We start from the raw sequence: 16,045 nt of genomic DNA on the forward strand, positions 1-16,045 counted from the left end.
TTTCTTTATCTTTAGACTGCATCGAACAGACATTCCTTTCCAGTGCTGGTGTGAAACTTCCAGATGATGTGTAACCCTCCAAGTTAATAAGACAGAAGACTGCTAAAACAAGAAGACAAATTAGCGAAGATATGGCTTTAAGAATGAATGACAGGATGCTTTATGCTCAAATACCAGTTCTGGCCATTCTAGTAAATATTTATTATTGCTGCCTTTTTTTTTTAGCACATTTGTATATGTGCTTATTAAAAAGATAATATTGAAGTAAGAACAAACTATCTGTAAGTGTAGATTAGGTACAGTCAGACTCAATCTGTGCTTGTTGTGTCTGAAAGATTTAAGTGGTAACTTTGTTTCACAGCTTATATGTACCACTGACTTGGTGATCTAACCTTTTGAGTACAATGTAATGCATTAAATGATTCAGATTAACCAGTTCAGACAATTTTTTTTAAATATAATTTAGATTCATGCAATGATTGTATAGAACATTTTTAAGTTTACTAAACCCCAAAGTTCCTTGTTGTCACAAACATGTATTCACCAGTATTTTATCAAGTTCAAAACAACATACTGGTTTGCTTAAAAATTATAAACTTTGAGTTCCCTGTAAATAACTGCATAAATGACTGTTGGAATTGCTTCTTAGGAAATATGTCAAAATATATTTTGTAACAGCGTATTCTCTAAATTTTGTTTAATCTTATAGCTATATACATATTTTTTGTTAATTGGCTATTAAGGGTATAGTTATTATTAGATGTAATTTTGGAGGTTTGCATTCTTGAGTTCACTATAAATACAACATCCACACTGAGGGCTTCTCAAAAAAAAAAATCATATCACTATCTTATAATGCTTGTTTAGAATAAATACTTTGCCATTTTGTAAGAATAAACTAGTTTAAATGCAAGGTAATTTGGGAAATAATCTATGAAGGGAAAAAATATTTTAAAGCTCTGAAAGTAGAAAATGTGTGTTGCACCTCTCCCAGTAGTCATTTAAGGTATACCATTACTTTCTTATAAATATCATCTCTTTAAGGGGTACTGTCTACTGTTCATGCATGTGTGGTTTCTTTTAAAGTTTATGAAATTTATGCGTCTCATTAAGTAGGAGAATACATCTCTCAGTCCTTTGTACAACTGGAATCTCAGTTGCAAAAATGCATTGGTTGTTGGTTGCACCTTTGAGGGGAAGAAAAATACAAATACTTTCCTGCAGTTTTTCTTTTTATATTAGAATTCTACCTTTTTATTACTAACATTAAAGCCAGTGGGGTTTGTTGTGTTAAGCTAGTTCTGTATTGACTTTTGTATCTATAATGAATGTTTAAAATATATGTATGTAAACTGGTCACATTATTTTCCTAATCTTTCAGAGATACAGATAGTGACTAAAATTTTAGGGGCACCTCTACTTCTCTATGGAAAGAAGAAAGTTAAGTATTATGTTCAGTATTCTATTGGGATTTCCTTCTAAACTTATCTGTTTTTCTGTGTTATTTTGCATTCACTGTCCAGATGAAAAAGAAGTGGATAATAAAGCATTGCTTTGTTTTGCTAATTAAGACAATGTTTTTGGGGATTTTTTTATGTACTTCATGTTGAAAAATGCACATTGCACTATTTGTGTCAATATGTAGTTATAGAAAAATTACTTGGCAAAATAGGTGCTGACCAATCCTCTCTTCTCTTTCTCATCTCATATTTTATGTGAAGAAACTATTAGGACATTTCTTTTAAGGAGTTAATGTGACTCTGCAAGGCATGCAGTATCGCCTCATTTTCTGTGCTTACCAATATCAACTAGTACTATCTTCCAACTATATCAATTTTCCCATATTATTAAGTAGCAGACTTCTGATAAAATTATTTCTATTTGCTTTATACAGATACTTCTTGTACTACCTTGGAAAAATTGTCATTTGGACAGAAAGAATATGTAGAGTTAAAAATGTACATGTTATCTAATCCTTTCTAGTTGATGCAGCAGTTTGGAAGCCTGAAATCTCATCAGCAGGAGGAAGGGAACTGGGACACTGTTTTCAAAGACTCTGCTGCAATCTATTCCAGATGTGTCAAATGCTGCATATTTTCCTTGCTATTTCCTGTGAGCTCGGTTTGGAGCAGCTGGCTCTGTGGTTTAGAGACACCTGGCCAGCTTTTCTTTGTGTCTTGTTGGGGGCAGGGGGAGAAGCTCCAGTATCACAGTGAAGTTGACTGTAAACAGATTTTGTATGAATGCAAATAAATAAGGCTTTGAAACTTGGGGCAGAAACAGCTGAAGCAGGGGAAGTGAGGAGAGAAAATTCCATTTTATTTGAGCAACAGGCATTATAATAATTTTTCTAGTTTTGTCACCTACTTCTATTGATGTAGACACCACAGGAAGATTGACATCTCAAATATGATTTAGATAGCCTGTGGGCTATTTCAGAAATGATCCATGACTCACACTTCAGTCTTCTTACAGAGCAGAGATTGTCTCCAAGCTTCTGCTTTGCTGTCTCATCCTAGAGTATGGACACAGTCCTCATCCTGCAACACCTTTTAACCTGATTTCAACACCCTACTCTTTCTGTATCTGCTTCCCTCCCTTTGAACAATGTCAACAGGTGAGGAAAAGTGGCTTTATTCATGTGTTACCATAACATCAGAAACCTTTTAATCTCTTCCACATTTTGAGAATGTTTTCCCATAATACTCTATATTAGTCCCTCCTGTGTTGTTGCTTGCGTTGTTCACTTAAGCAACAAAGTTCATCTCATGGAATAACTATACCTTCCTGGACTTTTTGAAGAGAAGGTGAATAAGCTCTGGTATGGAAACAAATATCTCTCAGTAAGGAAAGGATATATTCCTATCATGCTAAAACACGATTAGCATATGTGCACATTCTGCCCAGAAACAGTGGAGTCCAGTGTATTGTTTCTTCTGTGTACATTGTTCTTTTTCACCATCCTGAGTTACTTACCTTTTTTTTAATAATTTTGAGGATACTTTTACCATCTGTATATCCTCTACTTAGCATATGCTTTCCAGTTCCACATCCCTTCTCCTTTCTCTGTCCACTGACTATACATCCAGCAAGGATAGGCAGAAAGCTTCTGTACTGCATGTTGGCTGCAGTTAATAAATAAAGCACTCAGCATTTCCGAAGCGGTTTTTTTGTGCTCTGCAGTGATGGTTTGTGTCCTCATAAATCCATATTTTACAGGTAAGCCAACATTTAAAATCAGTGACTTTCAGACAACCGAAAATGCTTAAAATACATAACTGTGCCATCCACCTGTTGTAAGCATTGTGTGTGCAAGTGGAATTAAAATGATGGCAGAATTTGTCTTGCGTACGAGTCTGAATAGAATCATAGAACCATATAGGTTGGAAAAGACCTTTAAGATGATCTTGAAATGTTTCCCTGATACATAATTGCTGTTACCCCCACAGCCCTTTTAACAAAGTGAGTTTTCCTGGATTTTTACCTGTGGTATATTTTCTATGTGAGGAAACTGGCACGCAATGAGGCTTAGACGTATTGCAAACAGCATCAGCTCTCCCACTATTGTTCCTTTTTTTAATGTGTAAACCAGCGTGGTGTCTGTTCAAAAAAAAGTAATATTATTTGGTTCTTTCATTCTGAGGGATAGTCACAGTTATCCCCATGGTTTTACTTCTTTTAGTCTTCGCTCTTAATTTTTCTTGTGGTCGAAGAAACTGTGTGTTTGTGGGGGTATCCTTGTTGTACAATGAGAAGTTGTTAATTGATTCTTCATTATACATAGCTGCACAGATGCTGGTCCTTCTTAGTTTTCTGGGTTGGTGTAGTCCCATGACTCCCAAATGCCCAGTTACACATGGAACATGGACTCCTGTTGCTGTAAGTTGCTTATGAGTTAAATAACTATAAAGTGTGCTTCACTTGGATGCATTCATTAACTGAGTCTTTTAGTTTAATATGATTGCAGTAACATTTCTGGTCAGTCCACTTCTCCTACTGTATGTAGCTGGTGAGAGCTTTCTCCTGGGGTCTGAAGTCTTGGGTGTATTTTGTGCGGGTGTTACAGCAAAGTCTGCAAGTCTTACTAGTGGAAGTGTTACTGGAATAAAGCCAGTGCTAATCATCATGTAAGTGGTAGCATGAGCACCTGTGGGACCATTGCTTACTTCAAGCAGGCCTGCAGGAGAGCTGGATGGGTACTTTTTACAAGAGCGTGTAGTAATAGGACATGGGATGATGACTTCAAACTGTAAGAGAGAGAACAGGTTTCAATTAGATATTAGGAAGAAATTCTGTGAGGGTGGTGAGGCACTGGAACAGGTTACCCAGAGAAGCTGTGGATGCCCCACCCCTGGAAGTGTTCAAAGCCTGGTTGGATGGGACTTTGAGTAATCTGGTCTATTGGAAGGTGTCCCTGCCTACAGCAGAGTGGTTGGAATTAGATGGTCTTTAAGCTCCCTTCCAACTCAAACTATATATGATTCTATAATTCTTTGATTCTTTGACTTCTAATTAACTAATTTGACACCATCTATTTTTCATAAAATTTTCATAGGAAGTTTTTATGGGGATTTTTATCTTAAAGAGTGACAAGTTGTTTTTGATGGAATAAATTTAACTCTGTACCCCTTTAAACAAGGAACTTCTGAAGACAGCACTATCAATTCACTTCTCTGTATACACAGAACAATGGAAATAATTTCTGCAGATTAAATCAATAAACCATTTCTACCTGAAATGTGAATCAGATCCCAACTTAGAAGCTGTTACTTTGAGGATAGTCTCGCTGTGTTTAAACAAAAACCAGGAATTTCTATTGTAAATAGTTATCAGTCAGTTGTAGTGTTACTGTACTTTGGATTCTCAAGTGCTGTTATTTTTCCCCTGAGAAGTCAGAGTTTTGGGGGTTTGATGTTGTGTTGGTTGGTTTTTTGCAGTTCTTTATTTTGTAGTAAACGCGCACCAGTTCTGCTGGTATTTGTCATAATGTGGACACATAATCCTGTGGTTATAAAACTTGTTAGTTTACACATTCAGGAGTTAATATGTTTATGAATTCTGACTGAAAGCTGACGTGACCTGTTGGACTTGGCAGGTTACATATGACTTGGCTCAGTTCTCTGCCTAATTCCTCCTTCATAATGATGCAGTGTGCTCTGGATATGTCATAGATTCAAGCTAAAATTGCTGCATATTCAGCAGAGATTCACTGTGAAGAGAGAAAGAGAAAAAAGGGGAGAAGGACTGCTCGGACCTTTAACTCTGGGTTTGCAACAGCTGTCATAGCAGATATTTCTGGCAAGATGACCAGAGCACATCTGAGTGCAGTCCTCATCCTTCTTCCCCAGTTGACCAGCCACTTTGTGTACCTGTGTAATCTGTGAAAAGGACTCTCAGGTTTTCTTTCTGAGACAACTGAAACAGCAAACCCTCCATCCTTGGACAGGGAGAAGGAGGTCCCAGCTGGCTGTCAACTACAGCACTTGGCCAGCAGTTGTTAGCCTAGCTGGCCTCATGGGAAATGCCTCTCCATGTTATCCTGCCTTGCCAGCAAGAATGCAATCTGCAGCCCTGTCTTTGATTGTACAATCTATGTGGCATATGCAGCCTTCTCAACTCTTTCAACACTGAAATTTACATTAATTAAGAAATCAGTGTTGTCAACTTTGTATTTTGCCACAAATCTCATGATGTTGAGTACCTTTCCTACCCTTTTGCTTAGTGTGGTACCTACACAAGTTTAGGGTTGAAAAAGGTGTGTTCCCTCCCAGCATACTTTTTAAAATCTCATAGATGAATGTGATGCATTCATTAACACTTGTTCCTAATATCCTGAGCGGACCCCTGTGCAAAGGGGTTACTAAGATTTGTGACTGGCTGCTTAGGAATTACTCATAAAATTTGCACTTTTTAAAGAGAAACTGCTGCTTACTAGAAATGTTATCTATCCAGTAACAACTGGAGGGGGATCATAGATCAGAATAATAATAGTTCTTAGTAATAGTGTCTAATTGATTGTTTTTCAGTGAGTAAAAAAATTCAAGTACCATGTTAAAATTTTTATGTTGCAGTGTTTTTTTACTTGTTTCTGACTTTTCATTTTCACATTTAGTGTGAATGGAGGATGTAGACAGCTAAAGGGTGAGTATTACAGTTCTCAAGGGCTGTTACTTAATTTGGTTGTCCTTAAAAGGGTTGTGCATCTTTGAACTGCAAACCTGAAAATTACCTGGGGAGGTTTCAAGAGCAACAAGAATTTAAGAATCAAATTGACAGAGGAGGTATACCCAAGAAATAAAGCAAAAAAAAAAATTCCCTACAAAGAAAACTAATTATTTTGTAAGTTGAAGAAGGTATCTACTCTATGATAATAATTAGCTTGAGATTTTATGCACTTGCCATTTTCTGAGAAATGTCTTGGGTAAAGTAGTGTTGGGATTTTCTTTTTACCTCCATGATCAGACTCTTATATGGGATGTCATGAAGCCAGTACAGTTCTTAAGACTGGGTATATGTGTTAAATCTGAGCAGTATGTGTGATACAGGATAATAACGATTCTTGTCTACCTCAATTCTCCTAAAGATGTATAATGCAAGAAGATCCTGCGACTGTTGATTCTGTAATATAAAAATTAATAACTTGATAATACGGGAAGATACATTGTTCTTTATTTGCATTTTGCTTTCAGAAAGTCAAATGACTATACAAGGTCCTGTACCTGGGCTGGGGCAACCTCCAGTATTCAGTATAGGCTGAGGGGTGAAGGAGTTAAGAACAGTCCTGCAGGAAGGATTTGGAGGTGCTGGTGGATGAGAGGCTGGATGTGACCCAGCAATGAGCACTTGCAGCCTAGAAAGCCAGCTGTGTCCTGGGCTGCACCAAAAGCAGAGTGGCCACCAGGGAGAGGAAGGAGATTCTGACCCTCTACTCTGCTCTGGTGAGACCTCACCTGGAGCACTGCATCCAGCTCTGGAGACACCAGCACAGGAAGGAGGGACATTGACTTGTTGGAGTGAGTCCACGGGAGGGCCATAAAGATGATTACAGGGATGGAGCATTCTCCTGCGAGGAAAAGCTGAGAGAGCTGGGGTTGTTCAGCTTGGAGAAGAGAAGGCTTCAGGGAGATGTTATAGCGGCCTTCCAGTACCTTAAGAAGGCCTACAGGAAAGACAGGGGGCAAATCTTTTAGCGAAGCCTGTTGCAATAGAACAAGGGGTAACAGTTTAAAATTGATCAAGATTAGATTTAGACTAGATATAAGGAAGAAATTTTTTATTATGAAGATGGTGAAATACTGGAACATGTTGCCTGGAGAGGTAGATGCCCCATATCATGGCTAGGCTTCGCGAACGAAGATTTGGGAAGGGCTCTACCCACGTTTGTTGCAAGTGTGTTGGTGGCTAAAAAGGCCAATACGAGATAGGCATGTCCGGTTGCAAAAGGCACAGCAGAAAGACTCCTTAGGTGGTATATTCTGCAAGGCACGATTCTTTCTGCGTTGCCTTTTCTCCTCAAGGGTGATCCTGCGTGCTTTCTCAAAGGCATCAGCAGCATTATAGACGGTGTGTCTCCAGACCTCCCAATTGGAGGCCAGAGTAGACCAGTTATGGTGGTCAATATGGCCAAGGCTGAGATGTTGTTTCAGGGAGTCCTTGTATCTCTTCTTTGGGGCTCCTCTCTTGCGGCAGCCGGTGGCAAGTTCACCATAGAGCATGATCTTAGGGAGGCGGTGGTCCTTCATCCTGGAGATGTGCCTTGCCCAACGCAGCTGTGTTCTCAGTAACATGGCCTCAATACTTGTGACTGCTGCTTGTTCAAGAACAGATGTATTGGTCACATAATCTGACCAGTGGATGTTTAGGATTGTATGGAGGCAGCGTTGATGGAAGCGTTCTAGGAGACGCAGGTGGTGGCGGTAGATGACGCATGATTCAGATCCGTATAAGAGAGTAGACAGCACTATGGCTCTGTAAACACTGATCTTTGTACTTTTCTTCAGGTGTTTACTTCGCCAAACACTTTTATGAAGCTTTCCAAAAGCACTATATGCCTTTGCTAGCCTGTTGTCTACCCGTCAATCTTACCATCCGAGGAGATGAGGCTACCTAGGTAATTAAACTGTTGGACTGATTTGAGCTCTGATTGGCCAATGGTGATATGGGGATGATGGGGGACTTCCGGAGGTGCTGGTTGATGGAGAACTTCAGTCTTCTTTAAGCTGACTTCCAGCCCAAAGAACTCAGCAGCCTCAGCAAAGCAGGATGTTAAACGCTGCAGAGCTGCTTCTGTGTGGGCAACAAGGGCGGCATCATCAGCATAAAGCAGCTCCCGGACAAGGTTTAAGGTCTTGGTGTGGACCTTCAGTCGCCTTAGATTGAAAGGCTTCCATCAGTACGATATCGAATGTAGATACCGTCCTGATCATCGAGGTCTGCCGTGGCCCTTTGGAACATCATGCTGAAAAAGACTGTGAATAGGGTTGGTGCGAGAACGCAGCCTTGTTTCACACCATTGGTTATTAGAAAGGGCTCAGAAAGTACATCACCATATCTGACTTGGCCGTGCTGATCCTCATGGAGTGAGATGATCATTTTAAGGAACTTGGGGGGACAACCTAAACATTCCAAAATCTGCCATAGACCTTTTCTGCTCACAGTGTCGAAAGCCTTGGTGAGGTCGACAAAGGTTACATAAAGACCTTTGTTCTGTTCCCTACACTTCTCTTGCAGTTGTCTGAGAACAAACACCATGTCTGTGGTGCTCCTGTTGGCTCTGAAACCACACTGACTTTCAGGTAGAATTCCTTCTGCTATAGCGGGATTAGTCTGTTTAGGAGTATTCTTGCCAGGATTTTGCCAGCAATGGAGAGCAGAGTAATGCCACGGTAACTTGAGCAGTCTGATTTTGTACCTATCTTCTTATACAAGGTGATGATGACTGCATCACAAAGGTCTGATGGTAGTTCGCCTAGTTCCCAACAGCGCACCACAAACTCATGAAATTTAGCATGGAGTGCAAGGCCCCCATGTTTCCAGACTTCAGGTGGAATTCCATCAACCCCAGCTGCCTTGCCGATTTTCACCTGCTGTATGGCCTTGAGGGTTTCTCCTAAAGTGGGGGCAGTATCCAATTCGTACTTCACCGGTTGTTGTGTGATGGACTGAATTGCTGAGTCTTGGACTACACGGGTGGTACTGAAAAGAGTCTGAAAGTGTTCAGACCATCGATTCTGAATGGAGGTTTTATCTGTTAGAAGCGTTTGACCATCAGCGCTGAGTAGAGGACTTTGTACCTGATATGTAGGCCCGTATGCTGTTTTCAGGGCCTCATAGAATCCTTTGTGATCACCCTTATCTGCACATAATTGAGTTTTTTCAGCTAGATCGATCCACCACTTGTTCTGGATGTCACGGAGTTTCTGTTGGAGCTTGCTGCATGCAAGATGAAAGGCTATTTTTCTTGCGTGACAGGATGGCAGTGCAAGGTGTGTTTGGTGGGCGGTTCTCTTCTTCCTCAACAAATCCTGGATTTCTTGATTGTTTTCATCAAACCAGTCCTTGTTCTTCTTGAGGGAGAACCCTAAGGATTCTTCAGAAGATTGCAGGATGCTGTTTTTAATATGGTGCCAAATTGTTTCAGGAGAGGAATCTGCAGAATCTGTGGAATGGTTATCAAGCTTAGTTTGAAGGTTTGCCTGGAATCTGTCTCTCACTCTGGCTGATTGGAGATTGTTAACTTGGAGTCTTCTTGGAATGCTGCCCCTTTTAGGTTTGAATTTGAGATTGAAGTTGAGTTTACAGCGCACAAGCCGATGGTCTTTTTGGCATTCTGCGTTGGGCATCACGCGAGTATGGAGGACATTGCAGACATCCCTCCGTCCACCAAGACATAATCGATGAGGTGCCAATGCTTAGATCTGGGGTGCATCCAGGTTGTCTTCCGACTGTTTTTCTGCTGAAAGATAGTATTAGTGATGGTGAGTTGTTGCTCCGCACAGAATTCTAGCAGAAGTCGACCATTATCGTTGCAGTTTCCAACACCATGCTTGCCTAATATTCCTTTCCAGGCTTCAAAATTCTTACCTACTCTGGCATTGAAATCACCAAGGATAATGATCTTATCCTCTGCAGGCACCTTTTGGGTAAGGAGGCACAGGTCAATGTAAAATTTATCCTTTTAGGCAGGGTCAGCCTGGAGAGTTGGAGCATATATACTAAAGAGGACAACGTGTTGGTTGTTGTAGAGTGGAAGGTGTAGGGAGATAATGCGGTCAGAGTGACCTGTCGGCAGATTTTTGAGTTTATGAAGAATAGAGTTTTTGATCATGAAGCCGACTCCTGAGAGATGTTTTTTGGTTCTGGGCTTACCTGACCAAAAGAGTCTGTAACCGGCACCATGTTCTCTAAGGCTGCCTTCCTCGTGAAGGCGAACTTCACTGAGAGCAGCAATGTCGATGTTGAGACGAGCCAGTTCATGGACAATTGGGGCAGAACGTCGCTCAGGGCGTCCACTATCTGCAGAATTGAGCATGGTTCTGATGTTCCAACATGCTAGAGTTAATTTAGGTACACCTTTGGAGGCAGGTGCATGCCTTTGTCTTTTGATCTTTGTGCGACCGCATTGGAAGAAGATGCCCGTTGGTCTGCGGTTAACCAGCTGAGTGAAGGTGGAGATGAGCTTTGTTTAGGCCACCTGTTCTAGGCCCCTCTCCGAGTGGAGCAAGCGGTGCTGTCCTTGGAAAGGCTGCTTGGTCGTTCAGGGTGCTGCCCCAAGAGACTCTCATCTCCAGTCAGTCTCAAATGACCAATATCCTGAACCGTCTGCATGCAGGGTTGGGGCTGCAGCTTCCAGTGCACCTTTCACCTGCCGTTGCGACCCTTGCCCTTTGCTACAGGACTTTTTGCATGTGGGTAAAGCCTTCAAGCCTACGCAATGGATTTTTAGGTGAGATGCAGTATGCGCGGGACTGAACCCACCCTTTAATCCTAAGGTTCATCTGCCAGGGCCGAGTGAGCTTGGATGGTGGCAGCGAGGTCCTCAGGACGTAGGTTTGATTAGAGTGACCTTCTCTTAGATGGATGGCCTTGCAGGGCTAAGCGAGCTCCATCTGCCTGGGTTTGGGATTAGAGTTGTCCTTCTCCTAGGATGACTGCCAGAAGGCTAACGAGCTCATCCTGCCCAAGAATGTAGTGTATCTGGTCCTACGATTTTGACCTGTCTGGCATGGGTGACCCTACCGAAGGCATGTACCATCGCCAGCGTAGCTCGCAACCACATAGGGGTACACAGGCTACGTACCTGTTAGAACAATTTGAGATGCTCCTTATATGGAAACATTAAAGGCCAGGTTGGACAGGGCTCTGAGAAAGCTGATCTAATTGCAGATGTCTATGCTTATTGCAGGGTGTTTGGACTAAATAACCTTTAAAGGTTTCTGACAACAAACTGTTTTTAAATGTTATCACACAGCTTTTTTTGTTTATTGGTTTTTCTCTGCAGATTTTATAGTGTCTTGGGTGACTTGTCCCAGTGTTTCATTATCCTCATTTGTTGTCATCACTGACCGAGTTTTGATGAGGCACATGCTCAGGGCCTCCTTCCACAGCACCCTGGTGTACCAAGCTCTCTCCTGACAGGTGAATCCTGACATGAACAGGGGTATAACTCGGGTCTCTGAGCTACTGAGCAGCCCTGCAAACTGTTGTGCTGTCAAGTGACAAAGGGGAGAAAGCATTTTGAGACAAAGTGTCCAACCTCTAATGAATTGCTCACATTTCCAACACTGAAAAGGTATGGTGGGTCTTCCACTATTTCTTGCCAGCTTGTTTAAACGTCTTAACACTAAGGGCATTGGATGCTGTGAGTACTCTGAATCGTTCCTAAAATTATCTCCCCCACAAGGCCTCTTCCTCAATACATGGCATCTGGGTATTCTGTGATTCCTATTTCAGACTAACGGATTGTTTAAGTACCTGGATCATTTGCTGAGGGACTCATGTAATCTAATTTTATTTGCTTAAAAGTTCACATTTGTCATCTAGTCTAGTTAGTCACCAAGGATTACTCTGTAGTCATACCAAGAAATGCATCTTCAAATGATGCTTTTTTCCACCCAAAGCCATATGTCCAAAATGGAATCAACAGAATCAGTGTTGAAAAGTATTGGAACTGCAAACTACACTTTTCAGTACCTTTTAAAAAATGTACCCTGTGGGAAGAAAACAATAGCTTCTGGTCACAATGGAGCTTGCTGAAGAGTTCCTCGTTTATTTCTTTCTGTGAAATTCAGCTGTGCAATTTTCCCCAGCTTCCAGTGTTCTTGCCCTTTGGGAACATCTGTCCTATGGCTGAGGGTACCACGACTTCCAGAGTTGACAGTCCCATGGGTTCCCTCCGGATCCTGCCTTGTATTTGGCAATAGTCTTAAGTCTGTGGTGTTTTGAATGGAATGGTTTGGGCTTTGTGAAATCCTGTTTTCCTACGGACTATGTTTCATAAGAAAATAAGGATCAGCTGTTCACTCCCTTCTGATCCAAGAAGTGTCAGGACATAATGGACCAAGTATGCAGATGTCAAATTTTTTTTCACAAAACATACCATTGAGCTGTGGGACTCATTCTCCCAGTATTTTAGTATTTTTTGTGATTAAAGTAGCTAAATTCTTTACAAAGACCAAAGAAACCAATTTACATGACGAGGCTCCTTTTTGGTATGGCTTATGGGGGCTTTGTGTTTTCATGATAGAGCTAGCAAGGTGTGTTACGAATGCCACACAGCAAGCTGCTAGTCAAAATGACTGTCGTGTTCCCAGCTCATTTACGTAGTTTATGAACAGTCTTTCTAGTTATTTTGGGATTAATTGCTACTTGAGTGATTTTGAGAAGTCTCCCAAGTACTCCGAGGCCTACAGCTCCATTTGATTCTTGACTCCTCCTGCTGTGATAGCGAGAGCTTTACCAGTTCTGAGTCTTAGACACTTGGCATGAAGAATAACAATCCTGCTGCAGGACTGGTGCTCCACAGCTAGGCAGCACTTTCTAGATGGGGCTTAGGGACTTGCACTGACATGAATTAAGCAAATTTTCTGAGACAGCCTGGGACACTCAGTGCTCTGCAGCTACAGAAAGAAAGGGATCCTTGGCACGCAGGCCAGTGGTGTAGAACGGCTTCCATCTGCACAGATCTGGCAGACCTGCAGCAGACTGATTGCATCCATACTTCATATATGTGCTCAAATGGTTCCAAGGCTTCTGAGATAGTGTTTGGAGAACTGAGACAGTAGAAGAAGAATGAGTCAAACCTGGTGCAGTATTAGTCATATTGCCTGTTGGGAGCCTCCTCTGGAATAATTTCTTGCCTGAATTGCATTCAGGTTCAGTCAACTTACTCAGCAAAATAGCAACAGAGAATGACCTAACAGCACCTCTGTGCGGAAGACTGGGGCTCCAGTACTTGCGTTCAATCCATGACACCTTCACTGAGTGATGTGGCATAACCTTAAAACCTGTTTTCATGATGCCACGAATTTACTTAGCTGCAAGCTCAATCAAATAAAGCCTGTAAGAAGCCTCCATATTGTTTAAGAAGTAGTGTAGATTCCCTCTCAGGTCTGGTAAACTGATTTGGTTGCTCCAAAATAAGCAAGATTTTCTAGTGAATTGGAAAGTTAAGCCTAAACATTTCAATTTCTTGTATGAAATGAGAAGTGATCCGAAACAATGCAGTAAGATGAAGGATTTGAGGAGTATTTGACTGTGGCCTCTGAGGAACAGGAGAGTATAACACGACTTGAGCTCAAACTTGCACTTGCCACCACTATACAAATTAAAATGCTGTGACTGTGTGATTTCCAGGCAGGTAGCAGAAGGTGTATGTTAATATTTAATTGTCATCCTGTATGATGTAGGAGTGCCTCCCTGCTCCTACCTCCACTCCGCATCCCATCTTCTGGCAGGCCAGTTTCCATACAAAGGAAGGAAGTTGCAGCGACCTCTGAAATTATCCTCGGTTCCAAACAACTATGAAAGGAAGGTGTGTTACTGAATACACTCTCCCTGCCCAGACAGAGAGACCACACTCCATGGTTTCACAAGCTGTAAGGCCTCAAATCCTGCCAATGTTAGCATATAATCTCTCGGCATTTTCAAGTGGTCCCCTTGCTCTTGAAGAGTGGGGGAGTTTAAAAGAGAGGCCTCTCTTTCTAGGACTGAAGTTTCATCTGTTTTTTAAAAAATCTCAATCAGTGTCTTTGATTAAAGAACAAACACAGAAAATGTGACCTGTTTTAATATTTTAGTCATATTTTCTTTCTTTGGATTTCTATAAAGATATACGGAAAGGGTGACAAAGCTGTTGACACAAACATAAAGGATAACTGGCTGCTCTCTGAGTGGCTGGATGGGTATTTGGAAGGTAATGCTTCACCTGGGCTTCACCTTCAGCCCTGGTGGTTGTGCCCACCCAGAAGGTTCCATAAAAACCTTTTTTTTTTTTTTTTTGCTTTATCATTGTTCTACTGAGAGGAGGCTTCCTGAATTCAGCTATATAAACTTTTAATGAGTGACCGATTTGTGAGACTCCTTTCCACATTAGCAAACAGTGGGGATGGGAAGAGATGCTCTCTGCCCTATGGCCATCCCCTCCTCCCCGTCCCCTCTCATGGGGCCTAACTGAGGCAGCAAGAGCTTGACCCGAACTCGCCAGCTGAGGAATACAGCAGCTGGACACCCTGTTTCTGCACCTTGCTGTATCAACACCAAAACAAACAGTGACCTTGTTGTGAAACTGGTGATGTGTACTGTCTATCCTGGCTGATGAGAAACTTCTCAGGTCCAATGCAAACAGCTCTTGCTAGATGCTGGGGCCCATACTGTTGTTGACATAGTGACAAAATAGAGTTTGCAGCGTACAGTGTCCTTTCTTTCACTGCTTGTGAAAGGTGTAATGTGTCCAAGCACCAAAAATGCAATGGGTTTGGATCTGGCATGTTGTGCTTTGCAAGGAGAGACCCCAGCATCTGTCTGCATGGGGCATAACATGCCCTTCTTCTTTCTCTTCTACCTGCTGCTCCCAGGTTGAGGTTTTTCTACGGACATAAGGAACTCTGGATTAATTTCTCCATAAAAATAAAAGACACTTCCTTGAAATAATACTTTTTGCATGTTGATTAGGCTTAATGTGTTCCTGAAAATGAGATGAAGAACTAGAACTGGGGAGAAGCCTTAAACCCAGATAAAAATAATCAACAGAAGTGATTGAAAAAAATGAAGATGTAACTTCACACATTGAAATCCAGGTGACTTCATACAATATAAGACAATATGGCAGAAGAAGTTTATAAGGAATAATTCAGTTCATCATATGATATTCCAGTAAATACTGAGAAAGAGAATTTATGCTCAAGGTTATGAAGCCAGGTACTTTTTTTGAAAATAGTCCTGAGTGATCTTCTATGGACAACTCCGGTCAGATTTGTCCCACAGACAGTTAGCAAAGAGTTTTTAAAGAAAATGCCACCAGTTAACTTTAATTACATAACTTTTGCTTTGAACAGAAAGGAGTTCATGGTCTGTACTGATGACAACTTAGTCCTCCATCTCTGACAGACTTGAAAGATACTCCTACTGCTACAGTGAAGATGAAATATGTACATTTGTAAAGAGACAGGATACATAAAGAGGAGAAAAAGCAAGCATCAATTTCACCTGAGGCAGATGTGGGTTTCACATCTCAGATTTGGTTCCATTTTAGTGTTCACATACAGGCTTTGTGAGAGACCAAATGCACATGTTGGTTGCAAGCAGAGTCCATCTTTCATGTCTGTGGTGCCTGCATACACTGTTTAATGTTGTTGCAGGGAGAAAGAAAAAAAATCTATGTTTGTCTTGAAGTTGTACTCGGAAAGTGAAAGAAAAATGCTCATTTCAAGTCTGCAATGTCGCTCCCTTTCCTGTGGTTTTCCAGTGAGCTGATCTTTAGGCCCTTTTACAACTCTGTATGAAATTGTCCTTACAGTTTGCATCTCAATATTTCACCTCCTATTTC

At 41.4% G+C, this 16,045-nt stretch overlaps 1 protein-coding gene across 3 annotated transcripts in view; it reads left to right on the forward strand.

The window, feature by feature from the left end:
* NDFIP2 (Nedd4 family interacting protein 2) overlaps positions 1–1,570 on the forward strand; it is a 48,353-nt gene extending 46,783 nt beyond the window's left edge. For 2 of the 3 annotated variants that reach the window (XM_027674613.1, XM_027674615.1), the window contains one exon: positions 16–1,570. The gene's annotated coding sequence lies outside the window, so the exon portion shown is untranslated. The remainder of the gene's footprint in view (positions 1–15) is intronic. The other variant, XM_027674614.1, reaches the window with a different exon arrangement.
* Positions 1,571–16,045: the final 14,475 nt, after the last annotated feature.

Source organism: Neopelma chrysocephalum, unplaced genomic scaffold, assembly GCF_003984885.1.
Source record: "Neopelma chrysocephalum unplaced genomic scaffold, ASM398488v2 Primary Assembly neopelma1_25, whole genome shotgun sequence".
Lineage (NCBI taxonomy): Eukaryota > Metazoa > Chordata > Aves > Passeriformes > Pipridae > Neopelma > Neopelma chrysocephalum.